We start from the raw sequence: 6,743 nt of genomic DNA on the forward strand, positions 1-6,743 counted from the left end.
GTTGGAGGAGATTCTGAGGAACAGGAAATATGCATTTGGAAACACAAGGGCTGATTAGGGATAGTCAGCATGGCTTTGTGTTGTGGGAAATCGTGTCTGACTAACTTGACTGAATTTTTTGAAGAGGTGACAAAGAAGATTGATGAAGGCAGAGCGATGGACATTGTCTATATGGACTTCAACAAAGCATTTAACAAGGTTCCACATAATAGACACGTTAGTGAAGTCAGATCATATGGGATCCAGGGGGAGCTAGCCAATTAGATACAAATTGAGTTGAAGGTATGAGACAGAGGTTGGTGGTGGAGGGTTAATGTTTGGACTGGAGACTGTGACGAGTGGGGTGCCACTAGGATTGGTGCTGGATCCATTGCTTTTTTTCATTTACATAACTGAAGTGGATGTGAATATTGGAGGTATAGTCAGTAAATTGGCAGATAACACAAATATAGGTGGTATGGTGAAGAAGATTATCTGAGAGTACAGCAGAACCTTGTTCAGAAGGACAAATGGCCCGAGGAATGGAAGATGGAGTTTAATTTTGATAATTGTGAGGTGCTGCACTTTGGAAAAGTAAACCAGGGTAGGACTTCTACACTTCATGGTCAGGCCCTGGAGAGTGCTGGTGAACAAAGAGACCTTGGAGTGCAGATTCATAGTTCCTGAAAGTTACCTTATAGAAACCTCACAGAAGTTCATAAAATCATGAGGGGCATGAATAGGGTGAATAGCAAAGGTCTTTTCCCCAGGGTGGGGGAGCCCAAAACTAGAGGGTATCAGTTTAAAGTGAGAGGGGAAAGATTTAAAAAGGACCTGAGAGGTAACATTTTCATGCAGAGTGTGGTGTGAATTACAGCATTTGAAAGGCCTCTGGCTGGAGTCATGAATATGCAGGGTTTATGAAGAGGATATGGTTCTGAAAAAGGGAACTAGATCAAACTGGGATGCATGATTGGTGCATACAAGTGTAGGCCATGCTGCATGACTCTATGGCTCGAAGGTACTGCTCCTATGCTTAGCTTTTCCAGCACCACTCACAGAAAACTCCTTCTCTCCCTCACCCAGTGTTCTATCAATTTCCATCTGGCTAATCCAATGTTTTTAACTCCTCTGTTTCTCTCTCTCTCCCCCATTCATTTGCATGAATCTCTTGCAAATTTTGTAAATGTCTAAGATGTCCTACTGGAAGCATGTGCAGAGAACTGGCCACAATACTCCAACCGGGGCTATATTATTCGTTTCACATGAAAATGAGCTCACTCACCGCTCAATAAACATGCTGAGATCCTCCAGCTGCATTTCCTTTTGAACTTTCCCTTCCATCTTCTCCTGATTTCTGTTCCACACAAAAGCTAGTTCAAGACCATACAGATGCCCCTTTTCCTCAATCATTTCTGTCAGGTACTGACCTGCAAATGAAGAAAAGTGAAGATTTCGACCTTTTCTACTCCTCTTCAATATCAGGACACATTGCTGTCTTTTCCTTTGGATTTCACCTGAATAGCAGCTGAACAGAGATTTCATGGTAAAGTCACTATTGAGTAGTTCCATTTATCAGGGGACTTATTGATCCTTGAACCATCATTACATACGCAGATATGAATTATCACATTGCTGTTTCAGCAGCGGGAATTGAGTGTGTGAGCCAGGGATCAGCCAGGAAGGGACGTTTCAATATAAAATACTTACCTCATGAATCGACAGAGCGAAGGCTGAATGTGAGTGGAAGCGGACACGGGTACTACTGAGTAAGTGAACTAATATATTCAGGCAGTGGCTAAACCTGAAACACTGCACATGCAGCATCTTCCTCCTCTAACCAAAAAACACAGACTCTGTCACAAGTACTGTATTTTGGATGAGTTGTTTCACTGAGACTCTATCTGCTGCTTGGATAAATAGAAAAGGTGCCACAGTACTCTTTTGAAGAGCAACTTGCCTGGTATCCTGCCTGACTCATATTTATTCCTTCATTAACATTACGAGAAAAGAGCTTTTGTGAACATTATTACTTCTGTGTTTTTGGGAGCATGCTGTGCTCAAACTAACTGACATGATTCTATGAGAGCTTCATTGACAGTGAAATTCCTTGGGAAGTTCTCAGAATGTGAAAGATGGTCTAAAAATGCAAACTGTTCTTTCTTTCGACCTACCTAAGTGACCGAAACCAATGATTCCAATTCTGCGAGATTTCCTCTTGTGGGCCATTGCAGTGTCTGATCCCACTCCTGAAGTTCCTGCTCACCAACTTTCCTGAAAGACACAGGCACAGGATGATGGGAAGGACTTTGTATCTACCCCAAGTCCAGCCACACTTTCCAGGCAAACGCAGCTCTATTCTGTCTCACATTTGTTGTTTTGAAGTCCCAGAATGTCCTGTTAGCTTGGTTGAGGGAGTCCCATTCAATGGTGTTGAACTAAAATGACAGTTCAGGCTGTTGTCTGAACAGATACAGGGGATCATTATGTTAACAGTGGCAGACAGAGGCCAGAGGAGGCCATGTTCACTCTGGCCAGTGATTGCTGTAGCTATCAGATCCATATGGTCAAGACCTGCCAGGAGACCACTTCACAAGGTTTCACCCAATTGTTGTGTGTTCAACCTTGCAGTATATAAGTTGACAGCTTCGGCTCTTACATTACCACTGCAAGTCCAATGTTTCTGCTAAGCTGTGCACATGCAGGGCCACACACAACAAAATTAAGATGCCAGATAAGTTGGCATGCCATATGCATTGAACCTTTGAGGGAATGTTGATAATTACCTTTTAGTGTTGTAATGTCAAGGTTGAGACACAGTCACTGAGTCTTACAGCACAAAAGGTGATCCCTTTGGCCCATCATGACCACAATGTTCATCAAACACCAATCTACTCTAATCCCATTTCCTCGCATTTAGTCCATAGCCTTGTATGTTTTCGCTTTTTAAGTATTCATCTAAACATTTCTAACGTTTCTGCCTTCACCAGTCTTTCAGGCAATGAGATCCAGTTACCCACTGTCCTCTGGGTGAAAATTCTTTACCTTGAATTCCGTCCAAAAGTCCTGCCCTTACTTTCAACCTATGCTTCCTAGTTTTGGCCTCCCCTACCCTGGGAAAAAGACTCTGGCCTATTCACTCCACCCATGCCCCTCATGATTTTATAAACCTCTATAAGGTCACCCCTCAGCCTCCAATACTTCAGGGAAAATAGCGCCAGCCCATTCAGCCTCTCCCTATAGCTCAAATTCTCCAACTCTGGCAACATCTTTGTAAATCTTTTCTGCACCCTCTCAAGTTTGACAATATTTTTCCTGCAGAAGGGCAACCAGAATTGTATGTAGTATTCTAAAGTGGCTTCATCAATGTCCTGTACAGCCACAACATGACATCCCAACTCCTGTACTCAATGTTCTGACCAAAGAAGGTAAGCATGCCAAATGCCTTCTTCACCACCCTGTCTACCTGCAACTCTATTTTTAAGGAACTATGCACCTGCATCCCTAGGTTCTCTGTCCGGCAACATTCCCCAGTGCTCTTTCATTAACTGAATAAGTCCTGCCTGGTTTGCCTTACGAAAATGCACCATCTCACATTTATCTAAATTAAACTCCAGTCGTAAAACACCCTTTGACCAGCACTCTCAGCCTCCTGCCATGAAGCCAATTTTGAGTTGTGCAGATTTTTCATTGACAAGAGAGTTAAGGTTTGTTAGAGTTAGACAGAAGTGTGAAGCTGAGACCACAACCAGATTGCAAATGAACCTGCTGACAGAATGTATGCCATAAAACACTCAGATTGTCCAGCACAAACCTCACCAATGAAAGATCAGCCTGATTTTCCTAGACTTCAAAATCTCAGTTTCTTTCAGAATCACTGGAACTAAATAGAGGCTTGGAACAGAAGTGGACTTTCACCTGGCGAGTTAATCATAAATTGTTATGGTGAAAGAAGATTCGTCACATGATTTGCTTGTTGATCGCCTGCCCCCATCCAGCTTAAAGCAATACCCATATCTTTCTTTGACCATCTCCTTAGTGACTGCTTGCAGCCTCTCTGACAGATTCCCAATTCCCATAGATTGTAGTACATAATTTTCTGTCACGCAACCATCCCACATTCCCCACAGTGCACACTCAATCCACACACTTCCTTGTCTCCATCCATTGTTATCATCCATAATCCTCAACAATGGAGCCCCCCCGCCCCAAGGATGTGCTCCCAGCCCCCTACTGTCCTCCCAAAACTGTACAGCTAAATTCCAAACAAACTTCACCTTCAAGTTTGCTGATGACACCACATGGTAGATTGGATATCAAACAATGATGAGTCAGAATATAGGAAACAGATAGAGGGCTTGGTGTGATGCAATGATGGAAACCTCTCTCTCTCAATGTTGGCAAAACAAAGGAACTGATCATTGACTTCAGAAAGAAAAGATGAGAACACGCTCCCATCTACATCAACAGAGCGGAGGTTCAGGGGGTGGAGAGCATCAGGTTCCGAGGAGTGATGATAACCAACAATCTGACCAGGCCTTTCCACGTCGATACGACGGTCAAGAAGGCACAACTTCTTCCTCTTCTTCCTCAGGTGGCTCAGGAAACTTGGCATGTCCATCAGGACCCCTGTCAACATTCAGAGACACACCATGGAAAGCATACTGTCCATGTACATAACGGCCTGCTACAGCAACTGATCTGCCCAGGACCGTAAGAAACTACAGAAGGCGGTGTGCACAGCCCAGACCATCACGGAAGCCCACCTTCCACCCATGGCCTCCATTTACACGGCTCACTGCTGCAGAAAGGCTGCCAACATCAGCAAAGACTCATTACACCCGAGTAATTTCTCCTACAACCTCTTCCATCAGGCAAAAGGTATAGAAGCTTGAACCCACACCAATAGGTTCAGGAACAGCTTCTTCTCTGCCGTTATTAGACTGCTGAATGGACTCTTTCATTTTAAATAATGTTCACCTCGTTAATGTTGATCTTGCATTGTGACCTCCCTGTGCAGTGTAACCTGTATGCCTCACTCTGTCTGAGCACCCTCTGATCTCTATGTCCTTGCTTCCTATTGTTGCCAGGTTGAGTGCATGTCTGGTCACTTTAAGATAGAAAGTGCTTTTCTGAATTTAAAATACAGCCACAGCTGCCAGCTAAAGGTTGGGATGTTCCAAATATAACATTTGGCTGTTCAATGGATACCTGAGGTTTAGTTGTTGTATTGACAACAATTTGAATTTAACCAATTCGTTTATATTATGCCCAGCATACCAGAAGTCAATGGAATTTGAATTTTATTGTTTCAACACCTAGAAACCAATCAAATTATAAACCCGGTATTTTGAACATTAGAGGGAGAGCAACTGCTATCGAACAGTGAACAACTGCTGGAGAGTCGGTGAGCTAACTGTCCATTGAACATCTCGCTCTCAAAGAAATGAGAAAACACTCCTATCAAAGATACCTTTTGATGTGCAATGTACTCACAGTAAAAAGAAAGAAGATGACCCAGGGAGATCACCAGCCGGAAGACGGAAGACAGCAAGGAAGCCAGAGACTGTGTGGTTTTGAGGTTTGTTAAATGTAATGTTTAGTAAGTGTGTTATTGGAACAGTATATTATCTTTATAGAGTTGGAATCAGATAGTAAGTAGTTAAGAAAAGTGGGGCTTGAATTTGTAAATAGTTGTTGTTTAGTGTTCACTATTAGAGTTAAGAAAATAAATTTTTCTTTAAACAGTGGAATTTAGGAGTTCTCTGTCACCTGTATTTTAACAAATTATGAGGTAAGGCGAGCTTTTCTGGGTGTCTGGTTTAATTAACAGAGGGGTTCGACCTCCACATCATAATACTAAAATCTGCCTGTAATGCTAGCAAACAAAGCTTGTCATTGTACTTAGGTACACGTGACTACAATAAATCACATCAAATCATTGACTGGAAGATCAACAAACTTCTCGATACTGGACTGGATGATTGCTGACTGTCAATCAAATGGTAATTTTTCACTTGCCTCAATATTTTTAGAGCGAATAAATACATGCATTTCAAAGCAAATAAAACAAGATACAATTTTTTTGAAGACCTATGACATTTCTTCAGGTCTTGCCGTCTGCAGCATCCTACACACAGCATCCATTAGGCAGAAGATACAGAAGCTTGAACACACGAACTAAAAGGTTCAAGAACAGCTTCTTCCCTGCCATTATTAGACTAATGAATGGACATCCTAACTTCAAATAATGTTCATCTCATTACTGTTTGTTAGAAACGAAAATCGCTTCTCAATAATCGCTCTAGACAAATTCAGGAAAACAAAGTTTTATTAGCAAGTCTGCAGAGTTGGGCACCCTTCTGAGAAAAAGGCGCCCCAGGCTAACAATGTTTCTGATTAAATACAGTACAAGTCCCTCCCCTCTATAGCTCTAAAGAGTCACGAGGTTCACATTCTCACAAAGTCTGCAACAGTTTCCCGAGTTGTTTTTCTACCCTGTAGTCTTATCAGTCAAGGACTTATTCTTCTCTGTCAGAGTTAGTGGTCTTATCAATCAAGGACTTGTTTTTCTACTCTGTCTATGTGAGTGGTCTTATCAATCCGTAGCAGCAGATGTCTCGTCCTTTATTATAGAGAAGCATGTTTTACCCTACCCCTATGGCTCTATTCCCCTTAGACTTTGGGGTCATGCACATCTCAATTGTTTGTACCGAAATCGTCTCTCACACTGTTGATCTTGCTTTACATATCTCCTGTGTAGT

The 6,743-nt window shown here is 42.4% G+C and overlaps 1 long non-coding RNA gene across 1 annotated transcript; it reads right to left on the bottom strand.

Moving 5' to 3' along the window:
- Window positions 1-1,245: 1,245 nt before the first annotated feature.
- LOC148135681 (uncharacterized) lies at window positions 1,246-3,896 on the bottom strand. Its single transcript, XR_015754787.1, has 3 exons — window positions 3,799-3,896; window positions 2,154-2,253; window positions 1,246-1,409 (listed from the first exon to the last, which is right to left on the bottom strand). It is a non-coding gene; the product is annotated as an uncharacterized LOC148135681 (long non-coding RNA).
- Between the last annotated feature and the right edge of the window lie 2,847 nt (window positions 3,897-6,743).

This window comes from Chiloscyllium plagiosum, unplaced genomic scaffold (assembly GCF_037043375.1).
Source record: "Chiloscyllium plagiosum isolate Xiang-an unplaced genomic scaffold, Cpla_swu_hap1 HiC_scaffold_48, whole genome shotgun sequence".
Classification (NCBI taxonomy): domain Eukaryota; kingdom Metazoa; phylum Chordata; class Chondrichthyes; order Orectolobiformes; family Hemiscylliidae; genus Chiloscyllium; species Chiloscyllium plagiosum.